Raw genomic sequence first — 21,053 nt, 5'->3', positions numbered from 1 at the left:
CAACCCACAACTTAGAACTTGTTGGCAACTTTTATTATTATTACTTGGTGATAAGTTCTCTTCTTGGTGTACAAAACTCATGATTGTTGCCTTTTAAGAAGCTGTGGCAATGTGATTGGTGGTATTAGCCCTGAGGTCACCCCGTTCTGCCCTGAAGGCTCTGATCCTTGCCCTCAGGCCCCCTTCCCAGGGGACTCAGTCCTTATCTGTCCACGGTGGCTGCACTGGTGTGTAAGTCTCCCAGGAGTCAGGGCTGCCTGCTGCCTCCGCGCTGCTGGAGGCTAGAAGAGGCAGAGGGGCCAGTAGGAAAGGCCAGGGAAGAGCCAAGTGTCACAGCCTAAAACCCCAGAAATAGGGTCAGGGAGCCCGCACCCTGGTGGCTCACTTGTGGGCTCCCCATAGATGAGGGAGTCTGCCTTCCCTATCAAGACAGAAGCACAGAGTGAGAATGGCGGCCGAGGACAGGCCTGCTGCCGGCCTGGAAACCCTCAGCAGACAGGCACACCCCTGGCCTTGGCCCAGCTTCTCTCTTCTCTGGACCAGGCCTCCCAGTTATGGGTGTGCACATGCATTGTAGTACAACCATGAACATATATCCATGTCTAGCGACATGTTTCATGAGTGTGGGCCAGATGTGTGTTTGCGCATGTGCAGACATGAGCATGTGCCTGTATGTCTGCAGTCATGCCAGCACCCTTCCCATCTAAGGGCTGGGGCACAAAGCTGGACTCTGCAGGTACACAGTGTTTGCTTTATCTTCCTTTGTACTTTTCTGTATTTTTCAGCCTTCCCAAATTTTAGCACACGTGCACGCCCCCTACACACATACACAGAGGCTCTCTGCTCTGGTCATCAGCCAGTGAGGGAGGCAGGCACAGTCAGGAAGTTCCACACTGAGAGTGACAAGGGCCGCAGCAGCGAGGACCCAGAGGAGAGAGCAGACAAGCTCTGCCTAAGCAGTTAGGGAGGACTTCCCAGGGGAGGCATCTTCTGAGCTGGGACTCAAGATAAGGAGGCTGCTCCAGGTGAACTGGAGGCCTTCCTTGCTGATCGCGCCTCCCTGCCGCACCCCCTTTCCTCTGGCAGAGCCCTCCCTGCTGTGGCCCCTTGCTTTGCTGTCTCCGTCTCCCATTCTCACCTTCACTGTGCCCTTGGGACAAGTCCATGTACCTCCCTTGTGCCTCAGTTTTCTGACCAAAACAACAACAGCAAACATAAGTAAATCACACAAACGGCTAATAATGCAGCCTTATCTGGGTGAGAATGGATCCTCAGTTCCAGTGCACGTATTTCATTTGGCTCAGTCTTTTTCTAGAAGTTTCTAAGTCACTAAACCCAAGAACAGAAAGGGATTGTGGAACTAACCTAGTCCCATATCACACCCTGGGAGGCATGATCCCTAAATAAGCCTCCTTTAGGGGTCACGTGGTCTCAGCCTAAACACCTACTTCTACACACAGGCAAGCACACAATCCTGCATGGACACGCATACACCTAGAGCAGTGCCCACCTCCCCATCAGCCATCAGGTCCCAGGTAGCCTCCTCGCCTCCTGCCTTCCTCTCTCCCTCTGCCTCCCTTCCCCGCCTGGAACTGGGGACACAGTGGCCTGGGGAGGGGTGAGCTCTGCCTCCTTCTGAGTCATCTTAGAGAAGTCAGTTAACTTCTCTGAGCCTCAGTTTCTTTTTGTAAAGGTGATAAGGGGATGAGGGAAAAGTTACAGTCTGTAAACTGTATACTGCCCTGCAGATGCTACTAACTATGAGGAAACCGTTTGAGAGCAATTACAGAGCAGCCATCAAGGATAATAGAACAATACAGGGGAAATTGCACACATATGTGCTAGGGAGGCCCCCCAGGAAGAGCACTTTGAGGGTGTCCTCTATGGCTGCCTTTGGGTGGTATCTCTATGTCCTGCGTTCTCTGCATAAGACATAACGCCCCTAATCCCCAGAGCCAGCCTGGGGGAAGGGATCAACCCCACATGACCAGGAGGACCTGCTGGCTCAGAGAAGTGATCATCCAGCTCAGAGACAACAGGCCGGCCCTGGAGTTCAGGTCTCTGGCCCCGAAATGTGGGTGCTTTCCACTCTGTAGCTGCAGTGGGACAGTTTTCAAGCCAGAGAGATTTGACAAGATGTGAGTCACATGAGTTGATGAAGAGACATCACATTTGCTGTGGGGGAGGGCATTCATTCATTCCCTCTGCAGCACCTGCTTCTGAACACCTATCTCCTGTTGCATAAGTGGGTGAGGACGGGGGTCATTGAAGGTACGCGTGTGGGCTCTTACGGGCTTTTGTGGCAGAGACCATCCCCATCCACCTTAGTTCTAAAGCAGAGCCCAGGCCTGGGCTGGCAGGGACCAGCCCCACGCAATTACCAGGAGCCTCCTGGTATACATGGGCAGAGCCTCTGTTTTTCATCAAGACCAGTTAAATGGATCCCAGGGTTCAGTTGAGGGGGGCAGGAAGGCACAGCTGGGAGGGAGAAAAAGGATGAGGGGGCTTCCCTCGGGTCACTCAAGGTGCCCAGGGAACAAGGGAGCAGGAGACAGAGCCTGGTGGGGCAGGCCAGGTTGGCGTTAGCAGGGCCGGGTGTGGGTTCAGGGCCACCAGGCTTACATATGGGAGGGGCCAGCGGATGGAGGCAGGCGTCACCTGAGGGAGCAGGGAGCAGCCTGATTAATAGGATGATAGGGGCAGATGGACAGGCAGCCAGGGCTGCTCTGGGCACCAGCCTCCCACTCCCCGGCCTCCAGTCAGCCTCGTGGGCTGGGGGCAGGGATGCCGCTAGCCTCTGGTGGGGGTGAGGCTGTGGTGAGTGAATCATGGGCCGGTGCCAGGAGCCTGCAGGCCTCGGCGCTCACTCCCTGAGGACCAGCTAATTCACTTGGAGCGAGGCTGGCCGCTGACGATGAGAGCAGCCTGCCTGAGCCCCGCCGAGCCCCGTGCACAGCTGACCACTGAGCAGGGAGCCAGGCAGCGGGGGACAGGAGGGCCTACCACTGCCACAGGCTTGGCCAGGGCTCCCCACATGCCTTGAGGAGGGGCAGAAATGTTCCCAAGGGAGGGGAGACCCCTATCTGGGCAAGTCTGAGTCTGGGGGTGGAGTGGAGGCACAGATACCCCCTCCTGAGCTGCAAAGAACCTAATTATGGTGGACAACTGCAAAGGGGGTTAGGAGGAGTGGATGGGGAGGATCAGCCTAGCCCAACATCCCCTGGAGAAGAAGGAGGAGGAACCAGGTTGAGAGTTCAGCCCCACCAAGAATAGACACTCACATCCCCAAGAAGCCAACCACGTGGAAAACATGGGCTGGCGCCTTGCCAAGCTCTCCCTGACACATGGTGTTTGCTGAAGGTGCAGGTGCAGCATTCACGGGTTGACCCATCCTGTTCTTGTCCCTGGCTTTAGTGAGCACATATTGCATGGCTCTCTGCTGGGGTCCAAACGCTGTCCCAAAGGCTCAGCCAGGAAAGGGGTCATCACACAGTAATTACAACAGGGATAACAGCCAACTTCCACGCACTGTATGTCAGGCCCCAAGCCAGGGCTGCTGGTATGTCCTTGTACCCACCCCAAGGCAGGGACTGTTAAGGATGCCCATTTTACAGATGAGAAAACTGAGGCCCCAAAGATTAGAGCACTCACCCAAGGCCCTTAACTTGTAAGCAGCAGAGGCAGGTCTGGAATGACTCTGGTGTGTAATCTCTGTTTAGCACAGCTCCAGGATTCTGGGTTTCAGGGTGGGGAAGGGGGAGATCTTGGGCTTCTGTCCTTAAGGGGTCAAAGGCCTCACCAATGGCTCGATGGGGCCTGAAGAGCTGGGCACTGGCAAAAGGGAAAGACTATAGGGCTTGGGATCCCTGCTTCTATTTCAGTGTTCCTGGGACCCACTCCCAGGAAACAACACAAACTCTGGGAGAGACAGTGTATGTGTTTGGAGGGGTGTTTGTGGCAGGGGTGGGGCTACAGGCCTGTGAGGGGTATGGGCTTGCCAAGCCCTGGGGGCTGCATGGTCCTTCCTGGATGGGCAGTGGGTGATGGACTGGCTCTCCCTCCTTGTGGTGGCTGCCATCCCGGAGCCCGGCACAGGACATAAGCCTCGGTCCTCTCAGTGCCTTGTGCCCCCTCCCAGGCTCATCTCCAGGACCCAGGCGACTGCAGGGTCTGGAAGACTTCATGGCCTTGTACTCCCCAGGCACAGTGGTCTCCTTCCGGGTGGGGGAACAAAAGGGACCTTGCTTGGGATAGCGGGTGGCAACCATGCACTCTACCTCCCGCAGGGGCTGTGCCTGGAGGGAAGGGGCCTCGGGTGCCCTCTACCGGCCTGGGGGCCCTGGGAGGAAGGAGCCGGCAGCTGCGGGCCTAGATCAGCGGTCCCTCCTCCTGCACCTGAGGACTAGCTGGGTGTGCACTGGTGGGTACCTGTGTGTGCATGTGTGTGTTGTGTGTGCAAGCATATGTACATGTCCATGGGGGTGTGCTTTATGTGAGTGTATCTTGTGTGCATGTGTCTGCAGATGTGTCTGTGGGTGCTTGTGTGTGTATTTGAGTGTGCATGTGTGTCTGTGTGTGCATATCTGTGCATAAGAATGTGTCAATGTGTGTGCACACCTGCGTTTATATTTGTGTGTGCAGACGTGTATGAGTGCCTGAGTGTGCCTGTGTCTCTGTGTGTCTATGTGAGTGCCTGTGTAAGGGTGTGTGTCTGTGCACACATCTGCCCCCAGACTTGCCTTGAAGCAGTTGCTGGTTCTGAAAGCACCCTGGTCAGGTGGTCCTTGGAGTGGGCAGCTCACATGGGCATCTGGGAGTCTGGGAGCAGCAGAGTTGGCCACCGGCCACTCTAATGTTTGTTCAGTGCCTACAAGGAGAAACAGAGGAAGATACTGAGTCCTTCTGTCCCTAAAGAACTTTGCTTGTGAGCAATTATAATCTAGCATGATAATTAGGATGATAAGGACACTAGAGGTGCCTGCAAAATGCAGGGGTAGCCTAGGAGGGCCTAAATTGGCCTGAAGCAATCCCAGAAGGCTCCATGAAGGAGGCAAGACTGAGCTGAGGTTTGAGGGGTAGATAAAGCCTGAGAATTGGACAAGCAGGCAAGGTGGATGAGGATGTGGGGGCCCAGTGGGCTCAAGGTGCAGAGAGCAGAGAATCAGAGCGGAAGGTGGGGGCATGCCAGGCAAACAAAAGATCTTCTGGGAGCGCAGTGGGGAAAAGCAAGGCTGGAGAGGTAGGCCAGGCCCAGGCATCGCAATTCTGCCTGATGGTGGAGGCTCACTGAAGACGTCTCGGCAGGACTGAGACCATCTATTATGGAGTTGGAGGGTAGATGGGGGGGGGCCCTTTGCCTCCTGCCAACACCTGGGAAGGAAGGCCCACAGTTTCTCATTCCAAGGGGAATCTGGGCACTGAGTCAGGCACCCCTGCCTGCCACGGAGAAGCATCTCAGGACGAGGATGCCTGGGGCACCCACACTGACCATAGAGGTTCAGACGTGGGCCCTGGCGCCCAACAGAGGCCTGGGAGCTGCAGAAATCATCCTGCTCCCCCTCCAAAGCCCAGTGATGCCCATGCTGCACCAGCTGCAGTAGCCTCTGGGCGCCTCTTTTGCCATCAATGCCTCCTCTGTGGCCTGGGCGGGTGGGCCGGGTAAGGCCTTGGGCCCCAGCCAGCCTGGTCCCCTCTCAGAGTGGCACCGGGCTGGCCTCCTCAGCACTGGTGTTGGGGTCTTAAGTCGGCATTCTCCATCCTTAGGGCTCGGTGGCCCTGAATCCCCAGCTGAGGCTGGTCCTGGGCTCACCTGTGAGATCCCTGAACACACACTCATTCAGGCTCTGCAAAACAGGCACCTGTGCTCACATGCTCCGCATACGGGGATGGGGGAAGTACAGCTCATTTCTCTCAATCCAACAGCCTTTTTCATTAAGCCCCATTCACCATCTAGAACATTGAGGGGTGTGTTCTTGACCCCACCCCACCTTTTCCCTGTGGCACCCAGGCCTTGGATGGGGGGCCCTGGAGATCTACTCCTCTAGCACCCCTTGTTCTTGCCCAGCCACACACCTGCTCAGGCTGAGCTTGGGCTCAGTGACACATCCTGAGCTTCTGGGCCCCTGCTAGAGGGCCAAGGCCAATGCTGTGTGGCCCCCAACCCCACCCCGGGAGCTCGTCAACATTCTCACAATCTGCACCGCTGCTCCTCCCACTCCCAGGAAGGGAAGCGAGCAAAAGTGCACTCCTCTGACCACGTGGAGGCCACCTGTGACTCAGGAGCCCAAGCACCCAGTCAAGCCACTCTTCCTTCCCACTAGTGACAATAGTTCACTTTCAAGAGAGCTCCCATGTAAATTAATCTTCTAGACCTCCCAACAAACCCGAGAGGGAGGTCTCATGTTGCCCTCAAATTACAGCTGAGGGGGCTGAGGCCCAGAGAGGTTCAAGGTGTGGAATGGAACCCAGGCCTGGGTAACCCCAGGCCCCCTGGTGTTATCCCTACGCCAGGACCACTGTGCCCCCACATCCAGACCCACCTCACTTCCTGTCACTGGACTGTGGCCCTGACTCTCCACTGCCCTGTCCATCTTATTGCTCCTTGCTCAGCATCTTCTGTGGTTCCCATGGACTCCAGGATAAACTTCACATACACCTTGGGGTTCAAGACCCCTCTGTCATCTGGTCCCATGCCCCCAGCTCACTGTGAACCTCTGCTCCTGTGCTCTCTCAGTCCCGTCGCCAAACCTTTGCCCAGCCTTCACACCTCCCCAGACTGCCCTATCTTCCCTCCCACTGCACCTGATCTCATTCCACCCTCGAGAGAAGGAGAGTGAACTGCTGAGAAGGAAACAAGGGAACTGCCCCCCTCCCAAATGTGCTCTGGCCTGGGGCTCACGGTCCGCAAGATGGAAGTTTCCTCGCGGCTGCTTCTCATAAAGCTCGGCCCCCTACTCCTTAGGGACTGACCCGCAGAAACCCAAGGCCCCGAGATGTGCAGTTTGCCAGATCCTGCCTCTGTCTTTGGTGCCTGGCGCCAGGCTGACCCTCTTTTGGAGCAGGTGTTGACAGGGAGCTCAAGCTTTGAGGGAAAAAGGAGGTAGTGGGGGAAGAGGAGTGCATGGGAGCTGCCATCCCCTCCTGGCGCTGCCTCTCCCAGCCCCTGGGAGCTGGCCCCCTGCAGCAGCCACAGGAGCACACCCTCTTGCACAGGCACAGCCCACGTGGCAGGAGCCGGCTGTGGGCAGGGGACAGCTCTTTGCCCAGGGGAGGTGCCAAGAGGCCAGCCAGACCGTGGGGGAGGGGAGATGGGCATAGATGGAGCAGGGCCCTGGGGCCACAGGAGGGGAAGCCTTTCCAGGATCCTCTAGGCCTGGGTGACTAGTAGAGGGTCCCACTCCTGACACCCATTGTCCCAGCTGGTCTTCCTGGGGCCTTGTTTATCTGCATCCTGTCTGATGGCCCACACAGGGGCCCTCCTGGTATTATAGTGGCGGGCTGGGCCAAGGGGCTGACAGGAGCTTCCTGGCTTTCCCCCCAGCCCGGGTCTGCTGCTTTGCCCCTATGGGGAGGCCCCAGGGCCAGCAGACTCTTCCAAGCCTCACATCTGGGAGCCTCTTTACTCCAGGCACTCAGAGCTCCTTTTAGGGCCTTCATATGGACTGGCAGGTCAGAGACCAGGAGTCTGGGGCTGCTCTGAGTCCTCAGGCGCCCTTGGGCTCCGGCCCTTCCTGTGGGCTTCCCCAGGGCTGCTCTCAGGATGTGTGCGGCCTGAGGGGGAGGATTTGACCCTTGGGCTGAGAGGGCCAGATCACCCGAACTAGGCCCTTCCTGCTCTCCCCTGCCACAGTCCTAGGAGCAGATGTAGGGCTGGGTGCAAGTAGTGAGGGCCCAGAGTCAGGGTGGCCGAGGGAGGGGCATGATGCTTCTGGGCAGACTCTTCAGCTGGCAGAAGCTCCTGCCAAGACATTTCCCCACCCCGCCCCCGCCCCTCCACTCATTATCAACTTGAGGTTTGTGTGCAAACAGCAGCTGGTCTCTTTTGTCAGCCTCCCCTCCCCCCCTCTCTCCCCTTCCCCCTTCTCTCCACCCCAAGGCCTCCCTACTGGCTCTTCTGTCTCAGGCCCTGCCCCTCCCCCAGGTGATTTGGAAGCTGAGACTCTGGGGAGTACCTGGGAGGGGAGGCAGCCCTTGCCCATTCTTGGCCTTGGGTTCTAAGTTCTCCTCTAGCCCTTCAAAGAGGCAATATTAAACCCATCGGGGACATGAGAGCCAGAGAAGGTAACAGAGCCAAAGTCACAAGGTGGTCAAGTACAGAGCCAGAATCCAGGCCCAGGTGTGCTTGTTTGCAGAGCCTGCTTGTAGAGCCTGTTTGCTGAGCCAGTCTACTCCCTAGCCTTAGCTGTCCCTCTGATCGCCCCAGTGCCTGGCATCACTCCTTTAGGGGACCCTGGGAATGTGGACCCACTCCCAACCTCCTAGCCTGTGTCAAGGGCTTCAATTGAAGTACTTCTGTGTGCCTATGGCTGACACAGGAAGGCTGGCAGGGCTGGATGGCAAGGCCCTGTCAGTTACACCCAGGAGTTGGAACTGGACACTGACAGCATTGAGACGGGGAATCTTGCAAGCAGTGAGCCCTGCACATCGTGGAGGCAGAGAGCAAGAGGCCAGTTAGGAGAACAGGCAAAAAGTAGATGAGTGTGGGGCAGCCACACCTGAGAGCCACAGACTTGGTCAGAGTGAATGGTGAGTGGGTGGGGATGACACCTGGGTCTGTGGCCTGGGCAACAGCTAGGATGTGAATCCTATACAGATATAGGAGCAGGTGTGGCAGAATGAGGCCCTTGAGTTTGAGACAGACTGGATTTGAGATGCTTGAGGAATGTCCAGGTGGAGGTCTCCAGGGGGCCCAGGAGACAGGTTGGGGCAGGGCAGGTGGAGGTTTGGGAGTGGATGAGTTCCTAGAGGGAGGGGGAAATAAGGGGAGAAGGGGACTGACGTTGGAGTCCTGAGCAGAAGGCTCACAGGTCAAGGGAGGGGACTGCAAAGAGAGGGAGGAAGATCAAGAGGAGTGTCCACTGGAATTGGGAATACAAAAGTGGCAGAGACTCTGGGAGGGCAAGTCCATGGCATGGCAGGGGCTGCGGCCAGTGTGGGTGACGTGGCAGCTTACCAGGCACTCACTCCGTTCTCCCTCCCAGGTTTTAGCTCTTTTAATCCTTAAGCAGGCCTGAGATAACAAGCCTCAGTCTCAGGTGGAACTAAGATTAGGCTTGAAGGTGCTGTGTGACCCCCAAGTGTTTGGGGATGAGGGCTCGTTGCTGCCCCTTGAGTGGAAGTTCACAGAGCACCGCGCTCTGCTGGGTGCGATGGTAACTGAGTTTGAGCCCCTCTGGGGTCGCTGTGGATGCCACAAATCCAGACTAGAGGAGACCACGCGCTGGGTGAGTGGAGGGAACACAGGAGGGAGGCACTTACCACTCCCAGGGGGTCCACAGAGGATGAAACCCCCAAGGTAAGTCTGGAAGAAAGGCCCCGAGGTCATTAGGTGCTAGCATCTGAAAGGCAGCGGGCAGGGAAGCAGCCTGAGCAAAGGCAAGAAGTGTGAGAGAGTGAGGCGGCCCAGAAAGGAAAGGTGGGGCCGCAGTTGGACCACTGCCCAGTCCTCACCCTAGCCCCCCGCCCCTGGTCAAAGCCCAGCCTCTCAAGAGCTTTTCTGGAGCTTTGGCCAGGCCCTCTAGGGGAAGCTGCGGGCACACGAGTGTGCAAGGCCCGTGCTTGGCGGCCAGGGCCAGAGTGCCCCTGGGGCAGGCTAGGCGGGCCCGGCACACATGGGCGTGCACACACGGAGTACACCGGCGCGTGTACGCGGCCGGGCCCGCGACGGCCGGAAGTCGCAGGGCCGGAGGCCGGAGGCCGGGAGCCGGGCCGCCTGGGCAGCGCCTGGGGCCGCCGGGGCGAGCGGGAACAAAGGGCGCGGCGGGGCGGGGGCAGCCGGGCCGGGCCGTGATTGGCGGCGGGGAGCCAGGGGCAGGCCCGGCCCGGCCCGGCGGTGATTGGCCGCGGCCACCGCGGGCCCCTCGCGGCCGAAACCCGAGTCTGGAACCGCGGCCCGGGACCCGTCCGCACACGGCCATCTGCGCCGGGGCTGGGCGCAGGCGGGGCTCAGGCTCCTGCCCAGCTTCCCTCGGCTGGCCCTTGGCGGCGGAGCCCCGCAACCTGTGCGCCCAACCCCACCCCACCCCCAGTGCAGCTGCGCTTAAGGTCCCCCGGGGCCCGGGCAGGGAGGCCTGGGCCACCGCCCCGCGGGGACGCCCGAATGGCAGGGTTCCTGTCAGGGGAGGGCCGGTGTGTCCAAGTGGAAAGGGTCTAGGACTCAGGCAGTTATCCCTTCCGGGAGCCTGGCCCAGCGCCTTGTGGCAGGGCTGGAAGAGGGGTCAGCGAACAGGGGACACTCAGGACAGGCTGGGGGTGGGGGGAGGTGGAGGAGGCTGCAGGCTGAAGGATGGCTCAGAGGAGGGATGTTTAGATAACCTGAGGCCCGGGCGCCCAAGCCTGACAGCTTGGGTAGTCGCTGGAGTTGATGACGGCGACAGAACGCCAGACAGGGTCCTGGCAGGGCTTAGGGCTGGAGAAGGAGTTAATTGAGCCAGGCCAGCGCTTGCTGCTTAAGGATTTAGGATAAGGGGCCGTCTCAACTCCAGCCCTCTTTCCTGGCTGCCTGGGAGGTGAGAGAGAAGGGGTGGAGCGAGGCACCCGGGCCACCAATCACAGCCTCGGCTCCTCTTTGAATCTGGCCTGGCGGGCTCGGGCTGCCGGGCGGCCAGGTGTGCTGGCGCCCTCTTTGTCCCCACTTCCCTGTTCAGGCATGTCTCACTCCACCCCCACCCTTCAGGAGGCTCTGTGCCCCACCCAGTTGGTTCCCCTGTCCAAGACTGAAGCTGGACCTGCTTATGCCAGAGGAGCCCCAGTGACTTGAAATGATGCCTCTCTCCCAGCCCCATTCTCAGCTCTGCAAAGAGTCATAAGCTACAGGGCACAGCTGCCTCCATCTCCCCAGGGACCAAAGTGCTGGGAGTGGAGCGGGTAAGAGCCCAAGATTTGCAACAAAATTCCTGGCAGAGGGCTGGTTCAGGCACAAGCTGTGGGACCCAGGGCAAGCCCCTTACCTCCAAGGTGGCTCCTTCAGTTATGAAACCAAGATAATAAGGGCCTGATAGCAGGTTTTTGTGAGAATTACAGGAGAGCCTGTAGAGGAAGGGGCTTTGTGAGCCTGAAGTCTCAACATGTGGGAGGGGAGGGGGATGTTATCACTCTGTCCCAATGCTGGGGAGCAAGCAGCCAGACACTGTGGGTGGGACTCCTGGGCCCTGCCCTGTAAGCAAGGGCCAGGGTGCCAGGTGGGAAGGGAGAGACCAGTGCAGTCCATCCCGTGGAGCCCAGGCCCTGAACAGAAGGGAGCCAGAGTTTAGGGTACTTGGCCTTCACACCACTCCCAGGCTCTCCAGGAAAGATGGTGCAGAAGGATCTGGGGGCTGCTTTTCCTTTATCTTCAGCCCCAAGGATGTGGAGCCCTCCCGCAGGTCGGGGGCCCACACACTGCTACCCTCTCCCCACTCTGTTTCCCCATCTACTGCTTTCTGCCTCCTTCTCCCCGCAACTGTGGCATGAAATTGGTCACCAAGCTACTAGGCTGCTACCTTCATGTCTCTGAAATCTGTCTTCTCCTCTCTACCCTCCACTGCCAACCTAGTCATATCTGGGGTTGTGGTGACATCCTCCACCTCCCCAGTCCCCGTACCCAGGCTGGCCCACCCTACAGCCAGCATAAAATGCAAGCTAGGTCTTTTCCTTTTCCTGCTAAAATTCTCTAGTGGCTCCCCACTGCCCCCAGGGACCCCTGATTGGACATACCAGGGAGTTTTAGTAAGTGGGAAAACCCACACTCTGGAACAAGCCTGCTTACCACTGACTGCTGAGGCTGCTCCTTGCTAACTGTGCCTTGTTTTCCCCATCTGTAAAATGGAGATGATAACAACTGGGCAGCGTTTTAAGTGCTTTGCACATAATCATATTGATCCATTTACTCCTTACAATGACTTTATGAGGTAAGTAACTATCATTATACCTGCTTTACTGCACCCGCAATACCCACAATAAAAGGAGAATAATGGAGCACCTAGTTCACACAGTTATGGTTTAAATGAGTTAATGCATATAAAAATCTAGAAGAGCTTGGAGCACAGCTGGTGCTCAGTACAGTCTAGCTGTTTTGATCCAGCCCCTCCTGCCAACGCCTTCCCCATTTAACTTCCCATCCTGCTGAAGCATAGGTACGTGCCTTTCTTTGCCCTAACCACCTGCCCTCCACCCTTTCTTTTCTGGGTCCTATCACCTTGCACAGAATGTGTGCTTAATACATATTTAAGGAATGAATGAAAGAGGTTTTTGGTAGGAGGCTGGGTTGAAAGGGATTATTCAATGCTCATGCACCCCCTGGTGGCCATCCTGGGCATTCCAGGCCTTGGCGCATCCTTTAAAATAAATAGGAAGACAGAAGACAGACTCAGAACCTGGGAAGCTAGGAGGCTGCCATCTGAAGACAGACTGCAGCCAGGGGGTTGATCCCAGGACTTAGGCACCAAATGTCAAAGTGGTTGCAGAGATTTTCAGCCCCCAGCCAGCTTGACCTTTCTTCCTGTTCTCTGAGAACTCTCTGTGTGTATTTGTCAATGTGAGCTGGACTGTGTGCTCAAGAGGCCAAGAGTTCAGCCTGTCTGCACAGAACAGATGGTGGCAGCAGGTTCCGTCTTCAGAAGATGTATGTGTGGGTGGGGCATGTGTGACTGAGCCCACGTTCATGTATGTGTCCCTGCTTGTGTGTGGCTGTCACCAGAACCTGTCTGGGTTAATGATGCCGGGCCTTGGCTGCCTCTGAGCCTAGGATGGGCTGCAAGCCTGTCACTGGAACTTTCTGGATCTCAGTGTACTGCATGGTGTCCAAGTGTCTGTGTTCTAGAAGGACCAACAACCAAGCCTTGAGCCTTCCTGCTCACGTGGCAGCTATCTGGCCGCCCTGGGTCTGTGTGTGCACCTGGGAACGAAGCTGGTTTACCTCTCCCTTTCTCTTGAGTGTGTGTATTCACTGTGCCTGTATAACTGGCCTCTCGTAGTTCCACCTGTTTCTGCCGAGCCCTGCTGTGTGTGCTCCTGGTGTAGGAAGGGGTTGTATACCCTCATTCAAGAGCATCTTATGAGCATACTTGTGTCCCTCCTATTTATTTTGCCAGATTATCTTCCTGTGCATAGGCAGGCTTGCATAAGAGTAGGGAATTTGGAGTCAGACGTGCTTGAGTTCAAATTCACACTTCACCTGGCTGTGTGATTTTACATCAGGGATTTAAGTTTACGGAGCCTGTTTCCTCATCTGCTAAGTGGAGATAATAATAATGCCTGTTTCCTAGGTTGTGAGAAGTAGATGAGATGAAGGATGGAAAGCCTGCAGCATGGTGACAGGCACACTGAAGGCGTGTGATAGACGGTGGTGATTGCAGGTGCTGGTGTGCTTTTGGCTTCTAACTGGGCCTCTCTGCTCTGCTTCCTGCTCCCATGTCTGCATCCTGTGACCCTTGACACAAGGCAGAGTGTTAGGCCAGGCCCTGCAGACAATCCTCCCCCAGTGTTTAGAATGGCTGCAAGCAGTTCCCCACAACCCAGCTAGGAATACTTTACACCTAGACCACATGCATTGCTTGCTTCATACAGATGCGAATACACGTCCAGGTGACCTGATTTTTCCAAAGCCCGAATTGGAACACCTGGTCTGATCAGGCAGCTGTATTTATGGGGCTGAATGTGCAAGATGTTTGAAAAGAGCCCTTACCTACTCCCCATTTTCTGGCCTTGGCACATTTGGCCACCTGGGGGAGCCCTCTGTCCCCTTCGGTCAGAGGGAGTGGAGGGGGGATGTGTGAAAAGGGGAGGGGTGCCGGCTGCTCTGGGGACCAAGGAAAGGCCAGGAGTGGAGTGGGGAGCTGCACGCCCTAAGAAGCGTCCCTTCTAGGATCCAGGCCAAGAGTTAACCCATCTGCTGCTAGCCTCCACCCCTTACGCTCCAGGGGCCTCTGGTTCTGGGTAGAGATGCCTGAGGCGGGGAGGGGTCTGGGGGGATTTGACCTCCTTGGGAGCAGCGGCAGCAGAAGAGAGAACATTGCATTCTGTGCAGATGACCGAGCCCCTCAGTGCCCACCCCGGGGTGGCTCAGGATGGGTACTGCGTGGGGGGTGGGGGGTGAGTGTGTGTGTGTGACTTCTCAGAGCACTGGGATTCGCAGATGAGCCAAGCTGTCTGAAGCCCTGTAGAGCCCTCTGGGAACCTTCGCCTGGTCATCTGGCCCATGACCGTCTCAGCGTATCAGTGCTGGTGTTCACCAGGCAGAGCCCAGAGCCAGTGCTCCCACCGGCTCCTCTGAGCCTTGGTCGTCCTGTGCTGGCCCCTGATAAGGGAGGTCGCTTGCTTCTAAATTCTCATGGGACCTGGCAGGTCACTTCCAAGTTGTCTTCCCCATTTTACAGCTGAGACTGAGGCACAGAGGATGAAGGCGCTTGCCCAAGGCCACTCAGCTGGTGGGCAGTAAGGCCTCTTGGAACCCAAGGTGTCTGATGCCCCACTCCCCACCACCCTCTGCCACTCTTGAGGGGAGAACTCGAGCACTGAGACCCAGGCAAACAGAGGGACCCACAGGAGGACAGAAGAGCCAGGCGAGCAGGGAAGAGGAGCCTGCTGAGCAGGAAGTGGCACTGCAGAGACAAGCCTTTGAGGGGTTCCAGGGTGGCCATGGGCTGAGGAATGAGGAGGGCAGGAGGAAGGCATGGACATCCTTTTCTGGAGGAGGGCTGTGAGGACAGGGAGCCGAGAGGCAGGTGGGCTCAGGGCACTTGTGTTAACATGGAGGGACTTGGTGGCTTCAGTGTTGATGGGAAGGAGCCAACACTGAGGAGAAAGGTGGAGTCAGGTGCTCTGGAATGGGGAGGGGAGAGGAGGAGCCAGCAAAGCAGCAGAGCCACCTCTGCTTCCTCACTGGGGACAGGGATCTGAGCTGTTTGCAGGTGACAGAGGCAGGAAGTGGGCTGCCCTTTGGAGAGGGGCTCTCTTTTCTCTGGGCCCTGGATGGTGGGAAGGAGCAAAATATGGGGTGCAGAAAGGGGAGGGAGTGGGGCTCTCCAGTGCACTCAGGGCTAAGAGCCCTGAGGGGACAATGCCCAGAGACAGCCTCCCAGGTCTGTAACCGTCCCCTGTGCCTCCTTCCTCTGAGGCTCTCCGCCAGCTCTTCAGGGGTATTCCAAGGACCCTGAAGAACTGAGGCTCATGGATTTGGGGAGAAAACAAGAGTTTCAGTAAAACGAGGACCTCTGTCCTTGTCCAAGGTCTGAAAGGGCTTTGAAACTGCCAGGTGGTCTAGGTCTAAGGTGTTTTTGGTGCTCTCCACTAGGCAGGGGGAGGGAAGAAGGTGGGGGTGGACCCCCCATCTTCTCATGGGGGGCTCTGACTGACCCTCCTTTCCCCACCTCCCAGCAAATTCCCAGGGTTTGACTGGGGCTCATTCTGTACTGAGGTCTTGGAAGCTATCTCTTTCTCAATCCACTCAGCCCCCAACCAAGACCCCCTGGAGCCCACTCCCAGAGTAGTGAGGCCTGGAGGGTGGCCCTGCATGCCAGTGCTTGGAAGCCCCTCCCTGTGGCCCATTCTGCTCCCTGACGCCCGCAGCCTGGGGAACAGATGGCCTTGCTCTCCCTCCCTGACTGTTCCTCAGTAAACCCCATGGGCCCTTTGGCTTCTTCTTGTGGCCTACCCAGTCTCCCCCTCCCACTTTGGGAAGCAACGAGCTGAAAAGAGACAACATCTGGGTCTCCCCAGGGCCCCAGTGGCCCGGCTGCCTGCGTGGGCAGCAGTCTCAGGAACACCGCCCCCTCTCCCAGCGCTGGTGTCAACCTGCCCAGCCTCATGTGAGTGTCTGGCATCCTTTGAGGCAGGGTCCCAAGCTTGGCCCCAGAACCTAAAGGGCCTGGCCTACAGAGACACCTACTCAAAGGCACAGCTGTCCCTGTTATAGTGGGTGGCCAGCCAGTTCCTCAAAGGTCTTTGGCATATGAGCCCCAGACCCACAGGGCCGACTCAGCCCCAGACTGAAAGACATTCTGCTTTGAGCCTGGTTGGGGACAGATGCCACCCACAGTCTGTGGGATGACATGGGACACAAGTGACTGCAGAAGGGGCAGAATGCTGTGCATTTCATTGGGCCAGGGACCAAGGACCCTGGGCTCAGGCAGGGGAGGTATGGCTTCCAAATGGACTCTCGAACCCAGCAGGTCATTGCCACCATGCATTGGTGCCCAGTCTACTTCTCTCTTCCAGGACACCCAGGTGCCAGGCCACTGGCACTGAGACATATAGTCTCCCTGGGTCTTGTCAGAAGGAACAAACACTGACTGATTTAGATATTGGGCTCCCATTTGCATTTTACCCAGGCTCTGGCCTTGACCTTCTCCACCCTGCTCCTTCTCACAGGCTGTCTCATCCAGCCCACTCTCTGAGAATCAGACAATTACACATCGGCAGGCAGAGCTAGGATCCAGGGACTGGGGGCCAAGGAGCAGAGTGACCTGCCTGAGATCATCGAGCTAGTGAGGGTCAGAGCTAGATCTCAACCTTGGCCCTGAAAACCCATCCAGGGTTCTACCCCTCTCCCCACCTCCCATGCCCCGCAACCCACAGCCTGCCTTAGATGGGCCACACAAGGTTCCAGAGGGCTCTCTCAGGCTCTCTAAGTCCTGGGGCAGGAGCCAGGGGCCTGGGCCTGAGCCTGTCTGCAAATCCACACCACTGTCAGCAGGCAGGGAGGGAGTCACCTGCCTCCACTTGGAGTCAGCACAGTGGGGAAAGGTTGACAGAGTGAGTGTGTGCGGGAGCTGAGTGGAGGGCAGGAGATGGGAGGTAGTGTCTGGATGTGAAGTCTGCTCTCCTTGGCACATCTGGGCCCTGCCACTGAGCCCTGTGGTGTGGGGGCTGAGTGGGTGTCCTCCTGGAGCTAGGCTGAGCCAGCGGCCCCAATGCCCTCCCGGCCCTCTTCTGGGATAGCGTTGGATTCTGCTGGCCTGAGAGCCTGTGGAGCTGGACTGCCAGGAAAGCCGCCATCACAGGGCCTCTCCAAAGCCTTCCTTTCCTTCTCAGACTCGGGAGAATTTTATCTTCCTTTCAGTTGCCCTGCACTGACCTTGTTGGTTTCTGGGGTTTCCTCTGTGTCACAATGATCCTGCAGTGGGTGTCAGCAGGAACAATGTTCCTGCCCCTCCCTCCTCCTCTGGCCTCGTGCCCCTCCCCCACTGGCCAGGCCACTGCCTGCGCTCCGCCCACCGCTGGGTCAGGCACCTAAGACCTGGAATGATGCCTGCCCCCTCCCTGGCTGACAGCCATTCCTCTTAGAGGGTAGGCATTCTGGGTGGCAAAAGGCTCCTTCAGGGGAGGAAAACCTCTCTGTACAGAGGTCCCTGTCCTTCCTGTGTGGAATTTGTAGACCTTCATCTGCCTTCTGTCTGCAAGTTCAGGGCAGGCCTAGGCCCAGGTGGATTCCCAGGCCACCAGAGGCAGCCTCAGGGCCAGAGCTGCCTCTGGCTCAGAGCCTCCTCCACCCTTCATCAGATCCACAAACTTAGGACAGGGGGTGCGATTATGCCCTGGCCCTAAACTGCAGTGGGGCGGAGGAGCAGGCGTCCAAGGTGTGGACGCTGACCAGGGATTGCTCCCCATTGCCTAGCTATCCAGGAGTCAGTCAACAAACACATATTAACCCCTAGCTGTCTGTTCACAGCTACCCTGCACTGTTTAGCTTTGTGGGAGGGCAAAGCTGAGCCACAGTGTCCAGAAACCCTGGGGCCCTTGGGACCTCCACCATCATGGTCGGGGGTCTGCTGATTACCTGATTACGAATCTTAGCTGGGGAGAGCCCTGAAGCTTGCTGAGCCAAGGTCACGTTCTGACATCTTTGCCCATAACCAGAGTCTCAGCCCCATGAGCAAGTCCCGCCCAGGAGCCCCTTGAGATGCCACCTGGCACCAAGGGCCCTTCCCAGGGCACAGCACCATTACCATGTGCAGCAAGGAGCCCTCCCCTCTGTTAAAGTTGTGGAAGTTAAAGTTACAGCTGTGCCACACAAAGGACCAGTCTCAGGCTCAGAGAGATGCAACCACAGTAGGATGCTAAAAATAAGGCCTTGCAAGGTCAGGCCGTGTGGATGAGAATACAGAGCACACATTGAGAGGCATGCCCCACTCTGCTTCAGGCACATCTGGGGAACTGCGTTCACTTCAGAGTCCACTGCTGAGAAGAAGCACTGCCACCAGTGTAGTAGCGGGGTGGGAAGGATGAAAGAGGATTCTGGAAACCTGGTCACATGCGGGATGCGGGGAAAGCTGGTGTGGTTTGGCCCAGAGTGGACGGTTTCAAGGTGGAACTTGGGCAAACATTCAGTATTGCTTCATCATTAATTCTAACAACACATTCACTGAACAACACCCCGCCCTGACCCAGCACTGCGGGGCAGCGGGACTCACCGGGACCTGGTCGTCACAGAGCACACACTCGGACAGACAAGGACCATGGAGATGGACATTAAAGAAGGCAGATTTCAACTCTGTACAAGACAGAACACAGCGAAGTAGTGAGTTCCCTGCCACTGGAAGCAATCCAGGAATTCAGTGGAAGAGATTTCTGCTTCAGGTAGCTGGGGTGAATGAGAAGACGACTAAGATGCCTTCTAATCTAAGACTTGGCCTTTTTATCCGTGTGTGGATCACACAGTGTCTCCTGCTTTTGAGAACCCATTTCCCCATCTCCCTTCTTCAGATTCCTTGGAGATCTCTCCCCAGTGTGAAAAGAGAATCTTAAAACTGGACAGTCTATCCATTGATGTCCTGTCTCAGTGCACTGGGCAACGACAGCCATTGCCATCTTACTGTCAGGATTCTTTACTTCAGCTCCTGGAGCCTCATGTCCCACAGAAGAGTGGTTCTCTAACTGGGGGGCTCGAATCCTGCCGGGTCCCACTGAACCAGGGTGGGGCTGGAGATGACTTTCCCAGTATTGAGCAGAAAGGCGGCAGTTGGGGCATGAGTGCCCCAAGACTCAGGAACAGACCCCAGGGAGCCAGGGATCAAGGGCTGCAGGAGGAGGGGTGGGAGTCTCAGGGAGCTGGTGGGGAGGGCCTGGAGCCAGGCCTGGGGAGTTTCTTCTCCCTCAGCCTGGTGGGGGTGGTGCTGCTCTGACTCGACCGGGATTATTTCTCAGATGCAGCCTCAAATTATACTCCCTGAAATCGGACCAATTAGTCAGTCACTGGGCTGAGCAAGGAACCCACTAAAAGCCCCATTTTAAAAAGATCCCATAGGGAACCTGCCCTGACAGATATCAAAGTCTGCTCAAAGGCTGCAGTACTGAAGTGAGATACTAGCCCAGGAATCCAGAATCGTTCAGGGGGTGAGAACAGACACCCCAGAACCTGGCCTGCGGGGTGTCAGAGCTGGGGCTGCACTAATCATGCTCTGGGAAGTGGGGGTACCTGCTCAGGTCGCTGTCCCCGTGCCCTTGGCCCCCAGTGCAGGGTCCCTGGAGTCCTGCCCTTGCAGTAGGAAGGTAGCTTCTCCTGCCCCATGTTTTGATGTCAAGCCCTCCGGGAGGGCTAGAGCCTGAAGCCTGCCTGGGACAGAAAGGCATTTCCAGTGATGCAGCTTACCCACTTCCCATCCGCGGGCTGTCCCTCCCATGAGTCACCCTGTTATCCCCCATGGCCAAATATAGCTCCCAAGGCCAAGGAGGGTACAGTATTGTGCTGCATTGTGCAGATGGGTCAGGGAGGGGCCAGGCTGGTCCCCTGTACCATGGGTGCAGGTAGCCCACCCCTCCCTTGCCCAGGCCCGAGGTCTCTGGCTGAACCTCAGACCTCAGGGACACTTTCCCACAAGTGCAAGGGAAGTTGAGGAGAGACAGGATCCGGCAGAGAAGCAGTGACCACTTCCTCTGAGGGGAACGTGGGACATGGTCCAGGGGACAAAGAACAGGGCAGGGGGCCTTTCCTCTTTGTCTAGTCCACATGAGGCCGAGATCCCACTGAGCAGTGGCGACCCTGCCTCTGAGAGCCAGGGTGGCCGCGATCACCCGGGGCGTGTCCGGCTGTCCCCAGCTGCTGCCTCCCCCATCCCGGGCACCGCCCCGGCCCTCAGAGCCACCACATAAGGAAATGTTTGTGCCTCGGCGGCGGCTTCTGGGCAGTGGCTCTGCTGGCTCCCTCCTCCCTCCCTCCCTCCGGGAAGGGGCCCCAGACTGGGGCGGTCTGACCCCAGAGGAACCGCCCTGAGCCAGGGCAGGGAGACCCGCCCAGCCCCGGACTGGCCATCGCAACCAAGGGTCCGGGAGGTGGAGTGTGGAGAACTGTGAGGTGGGTGGGCGGGGGCCAGGATTGGTGGTCCTGCTGGAGGGGGACCCCCTGCCCAGTCGGACACCTTCCCCTCTGTCCCCTCTCTCCCCAGCCAACTGCTTGAGCAGGGCTGCCTGAAAGGGGTGGGGGATGAGGGTGGGGGAGGGGGGAGGGCCAGACACAACTGGGACAACCAGGACCTGGCTTTGCAATCTCAGAGGCACCACGCTCTGGAGTTTCTGACCATAGCCGAGGGGGACAGCATGGACCGATGGTCTCCCTGAAGAAATCAGCCCACTACCCCAGCTCTCCCACCCCTGGAGCCAGAGCAATGTCTAATTTCTCTGGGTTGTGACTTAGGCACCCTGAACCCCAGCCACAGCTTAGAAAGGAAACATTTTATAACCTGCCTGCTGGCTGGCAAGGTCAGGCTCACATGGGCTGACTCCCCTTCTGGAGTTTTCTATTAAATTATTTACACAGAACAAGCCCACAGACCTCTGCAGGAAGTCGGCATACACAAGGTGGCATTTATTCTTCTGCAAACAGTCACATTTTTCGAGGGATCCATCCTCTCTTAGATGTG

At 57.4% G+C, this 21,053-nt stretch overlaps 1 long non-coding RNA gene across 1 annotated transcript; it reads right to left on the bottom strand.

Moving 5' to 3' along the window:
• Positions 1-4,298: 4,298 nt before the first annotated feature.
• On the bottom strand, positions 4,299-19,749 carry LOC116663797. The gene is made up of 3 exons (XR_004320148.1): positions 19,613-19,749; positions 18,609-18,688; positions 4,299-4,867 (listed from the first exon to the last, which is right to left on the bottom strand). It is a non-coding gene; the product is annotated as an uncharacterized LOC116663797 (long non-coding RNA).
• Between the last annotated feature and the right edge of the window lie 1,304 nt (positions 19,750-21,053).

Source organism: Camelus ferus, chromosome 5 (assembly GCF_009834535.1).
Source record: "Camelus ferus isolate YT-003-E chromosome 5, BCGSAC_Cfer_1.0, whole genome shotgun sequence".
Taxonomy (NCBI): Eukaryota; Metazoa; Chordata; class Mammalia; order Artiodactyla; family Camelidae; genus Camelus; species Camelus ferus.
The sequence above is the reverse complement of the archived record's forward strand: the minus strand, read 5'-3'. Positions and strand labels throughout refer to the sequence as shown.